At 35.1% G+C, this 16509-nt stretch overlaps 1 protein-coding gene across 1 annotated transcript in view; it reads left to right on the plus strand.

Moving 5' to 3' along the window:
- DIO2 (iodothyronine deiodinase 2) overlaps positions 1–16509 on the plus strand; it is a 209824-nt gene that overhangs the window by 119591 nt on the left and 73724 nt on the right. The window contains exon 3 of the mRNA XM_019731106.2: positions 7073–7167. The gene's annotated coding sequence lies outside the window, so the exon portion shown is untranslated. The remainder of the gene's footprint in view (positions 1–7072; positions 7168–16509) is intronic.

A 16509-nucleotide genomic window follows, 5' to 3' on the forward strand; every position in this document is an offset into this window, starting at 1 on the left:
TGGTATCCCTATGATGCAAATGTTGGTACACTTGAAATCCCAGAGGTCCCATAAACTATTCTCATTTTTTTTTTTTTTTCCTGTTCTGATTGGGTGTTTTCTGCTACCTTATCTTCTAAATCACTGATTCAATCTTCTGCTTTATCTAATCTACTGATTCCCTCTAATGTATTCTTTATTTCAGTTATTGTATTCTTCATTTCTGACTGGATCTTTTTTATATTTTCAATCTCCATTTTTATGTTTTCTATTTCTCTGTTGAAGTTCTCACTGAGATCATTGAGAATCCTTATAACCAGTGTTTTGAACTCTGCATCTGGTAGATTGCTTGTCTCCATTCTGTTCAGTTCTTTTTCTGGAGTTGTGTTCTCTTCTTTCATTTGGGACGTGTTTTTTTGTCTCCGTATTTTGGCTTCCTCCCTGTTTTTGTATCTATGTATTAGCTAGAACTGCTGTATCTCCCAGTCTTCGTAGAGTGGCTTTATGTAGTAAGTGTCCTGTGGAGCCCTGTGGCACAGTCTCCCTGGTCACCCGAGCTAGCTGCTGCAGGTGTGTCACTTGTGGGAGTTGAGTTGTTCTGCTCTCCTATTGTAGTTGAGCCTTGATTCCTATTTGCACATCAATGGGAGGCACTGACCCTTGGGCTGATTGGTTGTGGGGATTGGCTGTGACTAAAGTGGAGGAGCTGTTGTGCAGGGGCTGATTATACAGAGTAGGGTTCACTTTAGCAGGGCTTTGGTACCTGACCAGTCTGCCCTTTGGGTGTGTCATCCTGGAAGGGGCCACACCACATGCCAAATTCAGCTGTAGCCTTGCCCTGCTCAGGGTCACCTGGAATAAGTCACAAAGCAATCTGCAGATGGCTGCCACCCATGCTGTGATAGAAAGTGCCTGGGAGAGTCCAAGCCACAAATTGAGGCTGGCTGGCACCAATGCTGGTCTTGAGGCTGTTCAGCAAGAGGTATGGAGCACCTCAACGTCTGATGCTGCTTGTTTGTGGTTTGTGAATCTTTGAGAGATTTTAGGAAAGTCCACAGCATGAGCCAAGACAGGCCATTTGTATGGGAAAGTCGCTGGAAATCGCATGGGTGGGCCCACAAGCTGGGTCTCAGGGAATCACTATGGTGGACAAACAATGTTAGCCAGGTTGATGGAAACTCAGATATGGCACACCAGGAGGGGTGAGGGCTCAACAAAGAAACAATGGTTTTTGCCAGCTCCTCCATCTGGGAGAAAGTTGCCCCTCCAACCCTTGCCCTAAAGCCAGACAATTCAGTGTCTCCCCATATGTTCCTGGCACCTTTCAAGCTGCTGCTCCAGTGTTGGCGCTCAGACCAAGTGAGTCCACCAGTGAGCAAGCCTGTGTGCATGTTCTTTAAGGAGGAGCACCTGTGACTCTAGCTGCCCTCATCTCACTCAGCTACAATCTCTGCTGGTTTTCCCAACCAGAAGTTGTGGGGACTTATTTTCTCAATACTGGAACCCTGGACTGGGGTGCCTGGAGTGGGGCTGGGACCCCTCGCTACTCCGGGAGGACCACCATCGCTGAGATATCCCTCCCAGTTTGCAGCTGCCACATGTGGGTATGGGACCAGCCTGATCCACATCTCCACCCCTGCTACCAGTCTCAGCATGGCTTCTTTTGTATATTTATAGTTGTAGGACTTCTGTTCAGCTAGACTTCAGGTGATTCTCAATGATGGTTGTTCTGTAGTTTAGTTGTAATTTTGAGGTGGTCATGATAAGAGGCAAGTACATCATTTACTTACTCCACCACCTTTACTAGAAATCCAATCTAATATTGTTTTTAATTGGAAATTACCTTTGTAGTATTTGCAGAAGTGTACACCATTTTGAATTTAGAGGCGATATTTCTTGTCTCTAAGTAAGAAAAGGCTTTCCAAATTCATTGTCAGTAAACATCTTTAGTAGAGCAGATATAATATAGGTTGCACACGGAGACACACTCCACAATATGAAATCACTCCCTCCTATAGCTACAACAATGATTTTCTTTTCATATCTTCAGAAGAAGCAAAAAATGGTCCCCCGTTAAGGCTTATAGGTGTAATTCAATTGACATTTGTGAATACTTTCTTATGATAGATATCATCCTAAATGTGTCCATGTGCATGATCTCATTAGATCATATTTTATTAAGTGAGAAAATAGATATAAGAGACTCATGATTTTTTTTTCCCAGAGGCACAGCTGAAATGTAGCAGAACTAAGACTTGAAATTGCTGACTTTGATCTTTAAGGTTCTTTCCTGTGCATCTGTATGACACACTGTTCATAACTCCCTGGCTGTCAGGCAAACAGGCAACATCCCTATTTCACTCACCGCCACCTTCAACCTTCTCCCCATTCCCCAAGCTAAATTCTGGTCTACTCATTAAAAGTTTCTACTCTGCCTTAATTCCTCAGCTACTATCTCCATTCATACACAGAGTTGATACACAAACTTCAGGATGCCCTTGACTTTCAGAAATGTTGGTTTCAGAGATCTTCATATACCCCACTGTTGTAATATTAAGGGGCATACTATAGAGAATCTGTTAGTTGTAACTCCCAAATATATCTCAAATATGTCAAATTTCCTCTATTACTACATTTTCCATCCTAGTTCAAGCCACCATCTTGAAATACTACTGTAAAAGTATTCTTATACTTTCCTATTGAGAGTATGGTCCATGGACCAATAGTATCTGCATCCCCTAGGAGCTTGGCGGAAATGCAGAACCCCAGGCCCCATCCTGGACTTGGAGAATTAAAATCTGCATTTTAACAAGATCCCCAGATATTTCTGTGCACGTGAAAGTTAGAAAATCGCTGTTCTGACAGACCTCCCCACACTCTCTTTGCCTCCTCCATTACATTCTCCTTTTTGCATTCAGTGTGATCTTTTAAAAATGTATGTTCATACCATTTCTCCATTTTAAGTCCTTTAATGGCTTACCATCTCACCTATCATAAAGCCCAAACTCTTTACTATAACCTACAGTGTCCTCCAAGATCTGATTTCTACCTATTGTCAGGCACACTGACTTCCTTTAAGTTCCTTAAATGTACCAACAAGACTTGCCTTGTTATTTCCTTTACCCAGAACACTCCCCTCCTGCTCTTGGTATCATCTTAGTTTTCTTGAACTTTTGTCTCAATTTAAATGTAACCTCTTGAAGAAAATTTACCTGAGAACTCCAAGTAGTTTCTTCTAGTTTTTCTCTATCATAACCATTCTGGTTTCTTACAGAATATGTATCTCAATTTATCATTATATTATCTATTTATTTCCTAACAATTGTCAACTTCCCCTATTGGACTATATAAGGGTAAAACCTGTGACTATTTACCTAGTACTTAATACATTGAATGGCACAGAGAAGATACTCTATAAATCTGTTGCACAAATTAATAAACATAGTTGTGCTTCTTGCTTACTGAATTTTTATCAGGAGTATATAATTTAAGAGAAATTGATAGTGTTTATGATACTTGTAATTATAATTCTTGTCCTTACTTGTAGTTTCACCTGAATTACGTTCGGTTAGCTATACAGACTCTAGAAGTCTTTCCTAATATCAACTTTCAGCATTACCAGTATAGTAATTTTTGTGTCCAAACTATTTGTAAATGTGAGCTAGTTCTCATTTACCTACTGTAACCAACAAATATTTCCTTATATTAAATATCCAGCTATCTTTTTAATGGAAACAGTAAAGGTTTTCTACAAGTATAATTGGTTTGGTCCAGAGTTGATAAGGGAGCATATTAGATAAATATTCTTTCTTTCTTTCTTTCTGTTTGTTTTTCATTTGTTTGTTTGTTTGTTTGTTTTATAGAAAATGCAGTAAACGATGAAGGAGTAATGAGTTCAAGGATTGATGTCTTGAAATATTAGGCTACAGCTGATGGCTAAGCCAGGGTCAGAAAAAAAGAACTCCCTTATGAGACATCATTGCACAATTGCATAAAGCAGATGTGTAATAGAGGCTCATATCTTTCCCTGAAACATCTGGCATTAGTCATCATGAGAAGCAGGTGCCTAGGTTAAGCAGATCACATGTCTATTCCAGGATGACATATTTGTGTTGTTTCTGGGTTGCATTTGAATTTTCTTTGGCTCCTCAAGAACATTAATGATCAAAATGATAATGCAGAGAAAGATTACCTAAGAAAGAGGGTAAACAAAGTAGCTGCTTCTTCTGACATGATCGTTCTGGATTTTAGAAGAACTAGTAGTCACCCTGTGACTGACAGCCCATGACAGTCCAGATGTGATGTTTGTATACTTGTTGTGACAGGTTGAGTCACAACTTCCATGGATGGGGTTTGTCTCAGAATGGAGGGTTTGCCTACTAATTAGCCAAAGTCTTTGTTAGGCCAACTGTGGGTCAGGGTGTCATAAAGGTTTACTGAATTGTACCCTTCCTCTTAACATCAGCCATTGTGTCTCACAAAGATGAAGGTTTGTGCAGCATGGTGTTAATTCATTGATCGTTAGATTTCCAGGGTGAAAACCATCTGGCTATTTAAGTCCATGCACACTGCTTGGATTGTGATCTCTTGGTATCCCATGCGGAGTTTGTCTGGAACTTGTCAATATTTGATGTTCTAATAGTGCCAGTTTTTCTCAAGGTGTGCTATACAGACGATCTGTTTCAGAATTATGTAACATGCTAGTGGAAAGCATAGATTCCTGGGGCTGTCCCTATAAATCTACTGCATCAGAGTGTCTGCCATAGAGTTTTAAAGTATGTTTTCAACAAATATTCCAGACAACCTTTATGAATTCTAAAGTTTGAGAACTACTAGCTTCTCCTGAAGTTAAGTGTGTGAGTTTTAAATTATTTCTAATAGGCATTAAATAGAAATGGGGATTGAAATAGTCAACTTTAAATATAAGGATTTTATGGATCAGCAAGAATCTTACAACCCATTTTTGGCTTGTCAGCTATGATGCTAATGAAAATTGTCCTATAGTTAACCCTTAGAAACGTAAGTGTATAAGTCCTGTTCAATAGTGACTCTTCATAGGACAAAAACTTAATTTCAAAAATGGTTTATGTGGTTTGGAGTGCATGTGTTTGCAAAAGAAAGGAGAGTTAACTGGGGCCTAGCTTGTATGGGGATTTTAGATCACTCCTTATCCCAGGTCAGATACCTACAGAATATGAGGACTAAGAGAAATTTTGTCTTCTTTTGTTCTTTAGTGAAGTGGTTTTAATTTGTTTTTTTCTGGTCTTTTGCTTTTGCAAAAGAATAGATATCCATTATACCTAAGCTCTTCTCATGCCATTTTTTTAAATCTATAGTGCAAAGATGCAAAAATCATCATTTAAAAATCACTCAGGTTTTCAGTCCTCACAGTTACAACTCATTTCTTAGAAATGATTATTGAACTATACTATACAAACAAACAGGAAATACACAAACTGAGTGTTATCATGTCACCAATACTGATATCAAGAAACAGAACTTCACCGATACCCCAGAAGTCCCTCTTTTTCCTAATTCCTCACTAAACCATTTTTTTAAGAAAAAAAAAAAATTCCTGATGTCTAGAAGTCATTTTATTTCTAATAAATGTCTACTCACTTCATTTTTTCTGTAAAAATAGTCTTTCTGTATGTATTTGAATCTTTAGCATTTTGATTATTAATATTAATTTGATCTGAACTTTCCTGACTAAATGCTAACTTAAAAAAAAAGCAAAAAACAACAACATTCTTTTTGCTAATTTATAATTCTACAATTACCCTTTCATTGAGTGAAATTCTCTAGGTTCAACTTGACTCACTTCTGTCTATTCCATGTTTTGTTTCTAATCTGGAATGTACAATTTAAAATTTCAGGGTGGTATTGAGAACATACTCAGTAATTACGGAACACCCAGGGCAATTGTTTAAAGTACATTAGTTTAAAACAAGTACTTGACAATTTCTTCCATTTTATCCAGTGGAAAAACTTGGTCAACAAGCCAACCAACTGTGTGGATGTAACGAATTTAATGCAGTAGTTTATTTGGGACGAGGGATAATTCAATAGGAATTGAGACTTGGTATATTAGGCAGCTACAAATAAAAATAAACGTGGAGCTATTTGGGACTTCACATGATTTTCTATTTTAGTTACAAATCAGACTGGTACTTTCAGCAAAGGACAAGCCTATTGTCTGCAGGATTCAAACGAAGGGTATCATGGCCATGTGAAAAGAAAACTGTACTTAGGGTCTAAAATCTTGTTGCGTGACCAACAGTCATATAGCCTCCCTGTAAGGGTCAGTTTTCAAATTTATAAAATTAGGATAATAATATTTTCTTGAGAGGTTGTGATGAAAAGTAAAAGGTTAATATTTCTAACATCTAAGAAAATGCCAAAACATAGTAATTGCTCAGTCAGTGTGGACTTCCCCTCTCTTCAGCGTAGGAGCATAGAATTTTCAAAGGAATTTAACATGGGAGGCCTATTCTAGTAGAAAATAAGACAACATTGTGCTATATCCGTCTCCATACATTCTTAAATGCTTATTTGTTGTGCCAAACAAATGCATGCTAACTACATAAAAATTTGGAAATAAAGATACACAATAATAATAATAATAATAATAATAATAATAAGTATATAATTCCCATAATTCCACAGTCTCAGAGATAGCCACAGTAAATATTGTTTTTCACAGGCATCTCACTTACCACTGTATTTCCTTAGCATCCCTCAGAATGCCTTGCACAGAGTAGGTATAGTCAATGTTTGAGAAATTGAACTTTTTCCAAGAAGATATGAAAGTGGTTGGAAATTCTTTGTGGATATTAATTATTGCCTTTGAATGGAATCTAGTAGACTTTCTGGTCTACCTATTATTTTTTCAATCTTCAAGGACAGCTACTTATCCTATTAACTTCTCAAATATCTCTAGGGACAGAGATCACAAGATCTCATTTTACAAAAGAGTAGGTCTAACAGCAGATGTTAATACACTAAATTGTTTTAAAGTTCTATTTTATTATACTTTCATTGCATTTTAAAATTAAAGATGGGTTTTTCTTTTCTTCCCTTTTCTCTTTTAAAGGAGTACAGCCTGGTGGGAAAAGCAAATATAAATGCCAACAGCTGAGTTGTAGCCTCTGCTCATTCATTCATTCATTTTCCTGCCTTGGGATCTAGGTAAGTAGTGCAATTTCTGTCACCTTGTAATAATAGGGGAAAATAATGCTTGTGATGCTTTCCTCTCATGGGGTGATTATGGAAATCTAGTGTGATAATGTACGTGGTGATGGCTCCCATGCTGTAAGTTTTTTGTATTGATACAGTAATAATAGGAAAATTAGTGAACATAACATTAATGACTATTTCTGTTGGGCTATACTTGAAAGGAATGAACAGAATTGGTGTTATTTCTGGTTTTATTTCACAAAGCAGTTCATATCTATGCCATTCATCATTCTAGATGAGTGTAGCATCTAGCGGAGCTATACCTAGGAATGCAAAAGTTTCCAGCTCCCTGGAACTCGTGTGGAGTATCGTGTCATCTCTTTACTAAGTTCCAGTCTAGAGATTCAGAAAGCAGCATTAGAAAAAAAGAAAAGGAGGATATTATATTTTCTATCCCTCATCTTTCCCAGGAATGTTCATTTATATCACCATTTTACCTCAGTTTCTCTACTTAGTTACCACATGATGAGAAGAATAACTGTTATCCAAAATATTAAATGGGATACTTAGCATTTGGAAAATAAATAATATTAACCCCTAAATGTCATAATTATATAATATAATCATGTTCGTTCCCTTTTCTTCCTCATCACAACACCAAAATGTTTACTTCACAGATATGAATGTTTGATAACTTAAAATAACATGAAAAATGTATTACATTTATTTCACCTAGAAATAGTGTAAAAATCCACGCTGTTAGCTACATGGATTAAGAAGCTAAGTGCTGTATTTTCAGAAAAGATGTTTTATTGGAAATGTGTTTGCTTTGCGTAATGCACAGACATAAGCTACAATTGGGTTAATGACTTAAATGTGAAACTAAAGCCACAGAGGGGATAGGATAAAGCACAGGAGGGTAATTTAATGATCTTGAGTTGGAAAAAGCTTTTCTTCCCGTGATAGCAACTTAGAGGTCATAAAAGAAAAATATGTCACATTTGATTACACTAAAATTTATGACCTCTGTTTGGGGAAAAAAGTAACCATAAAACAAAAGGTAAACTGTGGAAATGTATTTATAATTCAGAAGCAAAGTCAAATACTTGCCCAAATGTTTTAGATTTTCGTGACATTTAAACTTTTTCCTGTTCTCTTTTCATTGTTTTCAGTGGGAATCCCTTGCATTGTTCTTAGGATGAGTCTCTTTCATTTCTTTTCAGCCATGATTTCCAGTCCCCTCCTCTCTCCTCCTCTTCAGTCTCCTGCCGTCCCCTCATCTCCTCTCCCCCCTCATCACATAGCTGCTCCACAGGAAGAACCAGCTTAAACACATTTGTTAAATTATACATTTTATCTGCTTCAAAGAGTCAATTTCACTCTTTTTTCTTAAGCCTATGTTGCCATAGAACTTCCTCAATTTTTTAATGTATGCGCTGCCAAAATTACTCCAACTCTTTTAACTTTTTAGTTTGAAATTACCCTAATTTCTTTGTTTTGTAAAATCCTGTGGAATGGCACCTCCTTCTCCCCACTCTCCACCTTCCCTTCATGCCTGAGAGAATGCTGCTGGGGGTCACACTTTGGAAACTTTGGCTACAACCCCTCACAAACTGGGTGACTGGGCTCTTGCATAACTTCTCTAGATCTTAATTTCTTATCTACAAAATGAAGATGGTAACGATAGTACCTCATGGAGTCGATGCGAGAATTAAAGGATATGATGCATGTAAAGTGCTTGGCATATTGTGTATGTTAAAGAAATGTTAACTATTGTTATGATTGTCATTGCGTCATTTCTCAGTTCTTTTGTATTTGAAACACAATCTGTACTTTGTATTCATATTCACCTGGAAATATATGTCATGTATGTTATTTTGTCCTGGTTTCGGTTTTCCCACCATTCTGATTGTTCTTTACTAACATCATTCTCTTCTAGCTACTACCTAATTTTTCTCCTTTTATTGCCATGTGGCTTGAAGGAATATTCTATACTATCAAGTTTGGTTTCAAAATTTTAGAAACCCTCAACTCTGAAAAGATGGTGGTGCCCCCAATACCTACCTGTCTACAAATCAAAATAAAATAGTGAATTTTGAAATGACACAAAATCCTGTAATAATTACTTCTGGTTTACAGATGAGAAAGATGAGCTTTAACTGATGAAATTAAAGTAGGTTTTTCATTTTATGAATATAAAATTCTGAATCATTTCACTGAATCTGAACTTTTTGCTTCTTTAGAGGGGCAACTGTTGAGTTGTTGTTAATCTCTGTATTAAGTAATTCAGCCTTGTAAGCCAGTTGCAATTTCTTTAAGACACATATATACATGCATACTACTATATGTGTATATATATATATATATATATATATATATATATATATACACACGTACACACATTTAAAACACATATATATATATTATATATATATATAATATATATATATATATTCATGATATTGTTCAAAGTACATAAAGTCTGGAGAGAAATGATAAAGACATAAAGATAGCAGGTTTCTGCACAGGTTTCTCAAAATTTATGAGTCTCCTTTCTTCATCTGTGCAAATGGGGTCATAACAATATTTGCTTCTCAGGGTTGCTATGAAGATTAGGAAAGATTATGCAGGTAATACCACTTGAGAAGTTATTAAGCACCACATAACTTAAGTGAATTAAATTTAAATGTGTCATACTTCTTTGTCTCATTGAATCATTTAGATGTGAGATCAAGGTCAATACTGGATAATTCCTACCTACCTATTCCCAGCTGTTCAGCAACACATTCCAGCATGCTTAGTGAGCACAGCATCTTTCCCACCAAACTCTCAGTACCAAGATGAAAGTTTTATTTCATGACAAAGGAAAGGCCAAGGGGCAGACATGAAAAGTAATATCCACTTTCTAGACTTGTTGGGAGGTTTAAATACAATTATTTGTAAAGTATTCACTATACCACCAAATGCATAGGGAATGCTAAATAAATGGGAATGTGCTAGATTGGTATTGATAATGTGTTTGGAATGGAAGCAGGATCCATTCTGATTTTTGGTCAAATTCAGACCTGAGGTTCAAAATTTAAAGAAAGTGAGGGGCAGAGTTAGATTGAAGTGAGGACAGCCAGAATTAACATGGAGACAAGTACAATATATGTAGAGAGAATAGCACCAATTCACATCATTTTCATAAAGAGTGATTTTGTATAGCGAAGCTTAGTTTAAAAAATACTATAATTTTCTCATTGCTTCCTATGGATATAAATTAGAAGGCCTTTATTTTCCTGAGTGTCATGGAGTTTAGGGTGCAATTTTGGGGGTAGCACCTGTGGATGGAAAAGGGGCACATGTTAAACCTGATAATCTCAGGAGACTGAAAACAACCACATAAGATGGCATGAACATAAAAATTCCTAACTAAGGTGGGCCATGGCGGGAAGTCATATCTTTAGCCTGAAGCTTCCTTGATAAGGTCAATCTTTACCTAAGTGAGCCTGCCTATTGTCTTTTTGCACCTGAAGTAATATCCTTGGAATATCAGTAATCCTATTTTCTGGGCCGGAGCATGAAACTACAGAATCCCACCTTGTTATTCTTTTCCCCTGATTACCATCTCTATGTGAAGTATTAACTGTCCTGTACCCACCTATGTAGAAGAAGTACCGGTCTCACCAATATATTTTAATCCAATCCCAGAGATTTCCCCTGCTTTGCTTTCTCTCACCTCCTTAATCTACCACCAGTGGATTTCACGTGAAACCCGCCTCCTTCAAACCACCATTTTGTGGACCATTTTCGCAGTTTGTTGAGATTTTGCTTCCTGGCAATTGTTATCAGTTTGGCTCAAATAAACTCAAAAGCTTTCTCTTAGGCTGGATGTTTTTTCATTGACACACATAAGGCAGAGCTGAAATTTTCAGCATTCTAAAGGGGAAAGGTATTTGGAGATCTTGAGAAAACTGGGGAAGGAAGAGAAAAGAGTCAACAAGTTTAGGCAGCATGTAGTGAAAGAGGAGAGGAAGAGAAATCCTGGTAGTGATTTAGAAAAGAAAAGAAATGTCTAATGGAAGCCTTCAAAGGTTTTGGAGGGATGTGTACTTTAAATCTCTTCTTCAATCTTTGCTACAAAATCTTCAGTAAAATCTGCACTGCTCATGAATGCTTTGATGTAGATGAATTCCTTAGAAGAGCAATGAGACACAGAAGTACCACTGACACAGAGCTAGCACAGAGCTGATGCCTGTGAGAACATTTAAGTCACTATGCCTTTCCCATCCTCTTTTCCTCGGACAGCCATTGCTCTCAGAGGCTTCTATTCTGCAGAACAGGCTTCCGCATTCGTAGCTTTGATGTCACCTTCAAGTTAGGCTCTGGTCTCTAGAACCCACAACTCTACTTTACATTTCCCTTGAACATGCATACTACTTTGATGTGAGGCTTTAAATGTATAGTTTAAGGAACAAGGAGGCAAGATCATAGAGATGGCTGTAGTGCTAGTCGCAATAATTGCTACTGGCTGTGGAGAAAATCATGGTATAATGAAAAGATCCATGTAATTTTTGAGTTAGATCCACTTCAACTTGAATTAAGGTTCTGTCACTGTTGACAGTGTGACTTCAATCAACTTCTATAACTTCTCTAAAACTTAGGTGTTCTCATCCATAAACCCTTTCCTTGTGGAATCGTCAAAGATCCACAAAGACAGGTAACAGTGGTGGAGGGCAACAAGTTGAAAGTGCCCAGTAAAAATCAGCACTGCTTATTAAAGCTAAAGATACTTTTTTTCATGATTTTAAAGAAGTAATATTCCTCCTGGCTAAATATTTTATAGAACACAGTTAGTTCTACAATAAACCAAAAGACAGATGCACTTTGATAAGTGTTTATTTATTCTCTTTTATAAGAAAATAATTACAATAATCAATGAAATGTTCAGGTATTCTGATTTTTATTTTAATTGTGAATAAGATTCAGATATACATAGTAGTAGTTAGTATTGACAGCCTATGTATGAAACACAGTTTTTAAAAATTATCATTATTAAACTACCAAGAGCATAAACAACTTGCTAGCTTCTTTCAGCATAATTTTTTAGATATTAGTAAATTGAACATTTCCAATACCAATTATATACATTACAAAATAGCAACAGTGATATACTACATTCCCAAATATACTCATAAGATTTTTATTATTCAATTAGCATATCAACTTAATTTACAGTTCAAATACTAAAGGGAGGACTACTGAACCATTTATTAGACAAAGACAATGAAATTATTTTTTCTCCTTAGTCAGCTTCAAATTTCTAGTGCATCTGGAGCTAGGAAATGCCAACGAATTTGAAAAGGAAATAATCACAATCTCTTTGCCAATATTTTCTGTCTTAATAAAACTAAGGATTATGGCTAACATTTTTTATTTAGCTGTTTCTGGGCAAAATTTTACCTTCTATAAATATTGCTTACATAACAAACATAGTGGTGTTTGATATATAATGGATAATAATGGCTGTTTTGTAGAGATGTCTTTATTGAAGAAAATGGTTGTTCCAATATTTAAACATTTATGGAATAACTAAGGAGGTTACAAGGCAAGTTAACTTTCAAGTTTCTCAATTCATGATACTTGTTCAGCTTTAAAGTTTCTGTTTCTATTAAACGGAACAAACAAAGGCTGTACATAAGTAGAGACCCCCCTGAACAACCAATATACAACCATTTAGTAAGTCAAGGAGAAATTAGAAGGCTTACACAAGAAAGAATTTTTTTCCCAAATAGAATTTTAAAACTACTTTAACTGGGACCAAGTGATAATTAATAGAATCCTTTACTAAGAGTAGATGACCTGACCTATACTTAACAAGCATACTTATTCACCTTCAAAGCCAAGGGAAAATACTTCTGCAAGTAGGTCAAAGGGAGAAGTGGTTTTTCTTAGACGTTTGTATGATCTATCATTGCTTGACTTTTATACTGTGGAATAAGATACCACAACAGATATCATGTGATTTCTTTACATTTCAAAGGTACACATAAAAGACTTTTTGTCATTCTGCAGAGTTGAGAAATTGTATGATTCCTTTACAGTTGATTCCAGGGCTTTTCTAAGACCTTTAATGAAAACAGGTTTTCAGATTTTTTCTTCAGATCTTACCTCAAGCAATTTTTGATGTATTAAAATTTGAATTAGCACAAACACTATCAAATTTTTTATCAAATAAGCAAAATCTTTGTTATAACATTTTTTGGAAATTACTTTTATAATTTTGGTTTGTCATGTATATACTTTTATGTTCATATGACTTAATGTTGTTATAGTGAAATATAACCATCCCAAGAATTAAGCTGTAATGTGCTACTTGACTTTGTAGGAGAGGACATTTTTTCCCTCTACCCTTTTAGGTTCTTTGGCTGGTCTAATAATCAAATTGACATAAGACACATTAAGAGGAGAAAAACAAGTTTAATTACATACCTATGGGGGCCTCACAAAGGCAGTGAGACCCAAGGACCTGTGCTAAGGAATGAGATAGGGGCCTGGGCCTTGAGAGAGAAGGGGGGTAATTTATAGGATGATAAGAAGAGCAGATGTTTAATAATTAGATGTTTGTCCTGGCATGCAGATAGATCATTCAGATAAAAAGTCTTCTCTATTGCTGGGCAAGGCCCTTTATCTAATTCTTTTAGGTAATTAAGGGAGAGGTAACACTTTTTATTGCGATTGTTGGGTCTTGATTGCCTTCAGTTCAAAATAATCCCACATGCTAAAGGGCACATTTAGGGGAGGCTTGTCCTGAACCCCTTCAACATAAAATTCTGTAGACATTAAATTGAACATTTCTGAATTAAAAGTTTTAAATTTTCTTTTTGTGTATTGGGGCCAATATATTTTTAAATATTTTTAATACTTTTGTAGTCCCTAAGTCTTGTACCCAAATATAATTTTTTTTTTAAATCCGAGGTTATTTCCTTCTATTCCTTCTATATTTCACAATTGATTGCTTTCTATCTAACATGTGTTTGTTATTGCTGACAACTAACTGCTTTTAAAGTGCAACCATATTTTAAACTTTTCATCAAATTTGCAATTATTGGCCATTTAATGCATAATTAATTATGATAGCTCATACCTAATGAAAAATATTAAAAAGTTAACCTCCTAGAGATTCAGTACAATCCTTATAAATATCCCAGCTGTCTTTTTTGGTTAAATTGACAAGCTGATCCTAGAATTCATATGGAAATGCAAGAGGACTAAACAACCAATCTTGAAAAAGAAGAACAAAATGGGAAGACTCACACTTCCTAATTTCAAAACCTATTGCAAAGCTACAGTAATCAAGACAATGTGGTACTGGCATGAGGATAAACATATAAATCAATGGGATAGAATTAAGAATCAGGAAATAAACCCTAACATTTTTATTCAATTGCTTTTTGACAAAGCGATCAATTCAATAGAGGAAAGAAGAGTATTTTCAACAAATGATGTTGGGAAAACTGGATATTCACATGCATAATAATGGATTCGGATGGCTACCTAACATTATAGACAACAATGAACTAAAGCAGATTGTAGTCTTAATGTAAGACTTAAAACTAAAAAGTTTTCAGAAGAAAACCAGAGTAAATCTCTGTGACTTTGGGTTAGGCAATGGTTCCTATGGAATGCTATCAAAAACATAAGTAATAAAAGAGAAGACTGATAAGTTTTAGTTCATGAAAGTTAAAGACTTTTGTGCTTTGAAAGAGATAATCAAGAAAGTGAAAAGACAACTCACAGAATGAGGGAAAATATTTGCAAATCATATACCTGATAAGGTACTTGAATCCAGAAGATATAAAGTACTCTTACAACTCAATAAGACAATCAACCTAATTGAAAAATGGACAAGGGATTTGAACAGACAGTTTTCCAAAAAAGATATAGGAATATCAAATAAGCACATGGAAAAAAAACAACAACTCAACATTATTAGTCATTAAGGAAATGCAAATCAAAACCACAATGAGATATTACTTTATATCCACTGAATGGCTATAATAAAAAGGAGAGACATTAATAATTGTTAGCGAAGATGTGAGAAATGGGAACTCTCATACATTGGTGTGATTGTACATGTTACATACAGCTACTCACAAAAACAGTTTAGCAGTTCCTCAAAAGGTTGAGCGTAGAGGTACCACATGACACAGTAATTCCACTCCTAGATATCTACCCAAGAGAGATGAAAACGTATTTTCACACAGAAATGTGTAAACAAATATTCATAGCAACATTATTCATAATCACAAAGAAAAGTGGAAACAGCTCAAATACCTACAAATTAATGAATGAAAAAACTAAATGTAATATAGCCATACAATGGAATATTATTTTAATATCATTTCTAAAAAGTAATGAAGTACTGCTACATGCTACATCTATGAACCTCAAAAACAACATGCTAAGTAAAAGATGCTAGTGACAAAAGATCACATATTATATGATTCCATTTATATGAAATGCTCAGAATAAGTTAATCTTCAAAAACAAAATATGTCAGTAGTTGGCTAGGGATGGGAGAAGGGATAAAGATTAAGGAATAGGAAATGACTGCTAATGGGTGTTAAATTTCTTTATGGAGTGAAGAAAATGTTCTAAAAAAAGATAATGGTGGTGATTGTAGAATTCTGTTAATATACTAAAATCCGTTGATTTGTATACTTTCAACAAGTGAACTTTATGGTATGTAAATTATTTATCAATAAAGCTGTTAAAAAAAGATAACCTCTAAAATGCAATAAACTAAGTGACGTATAAGAGTTTCTCATGATAATTTTTTATAATAATTTTATTAATTATTATAATAGTAATTTTATAATAATTTTCTGTTCTTCATGTTTTCTCCAGAAATAATCTGTATATATTTAATTTCATGATTTCCATCTGTTTCTATATTTATTTTTACCTCTACCTCTTCTTATTTTTATCTCTATTTGTATGTCTCTCTATACAATTCAGCCTATAAAATTTAAACACTGTAGTGAGATATGTCTTAAAATCTGGGTAATATAGCTATCTATGTCATCCCCTGTTTTAATAAATGTCAGTTTCGATTATTTCAGTTTAATGTGCACTAAACTAATAAAACCACTTTCATGTTTATACTTAATATCAGCAGACATACTTGGCAATTATAGATCATAGTTCATACTGAATAGCCTCAGATGAATTATTGCTTTCTCAATCTTGACATTTCTTATTAAAGTATAAGAAAATTCAGATTTATTTAGGAGACAGAATGAAAGACATTAGAATTGTTTCACCTGGGGAAAGAAAGCTCATGGAGAAACTTATAGTATTTGAAGAATA

The sequence above is a fragment of the Rhinolophus sinicus genome, linkage group LG03, assembly GCF_036562045.2.
Source record: "Rhinolophus sinicus isolate RSC01 linkage group LG03, ASM3656204v1, whole genome shotgun sequence".
NCBI lineage: Eukaryota > Metazoa > Chordata > Mammalia > Chiroptera > Rhinolophidae > Rhinolophus > Rhinolophus sinicus.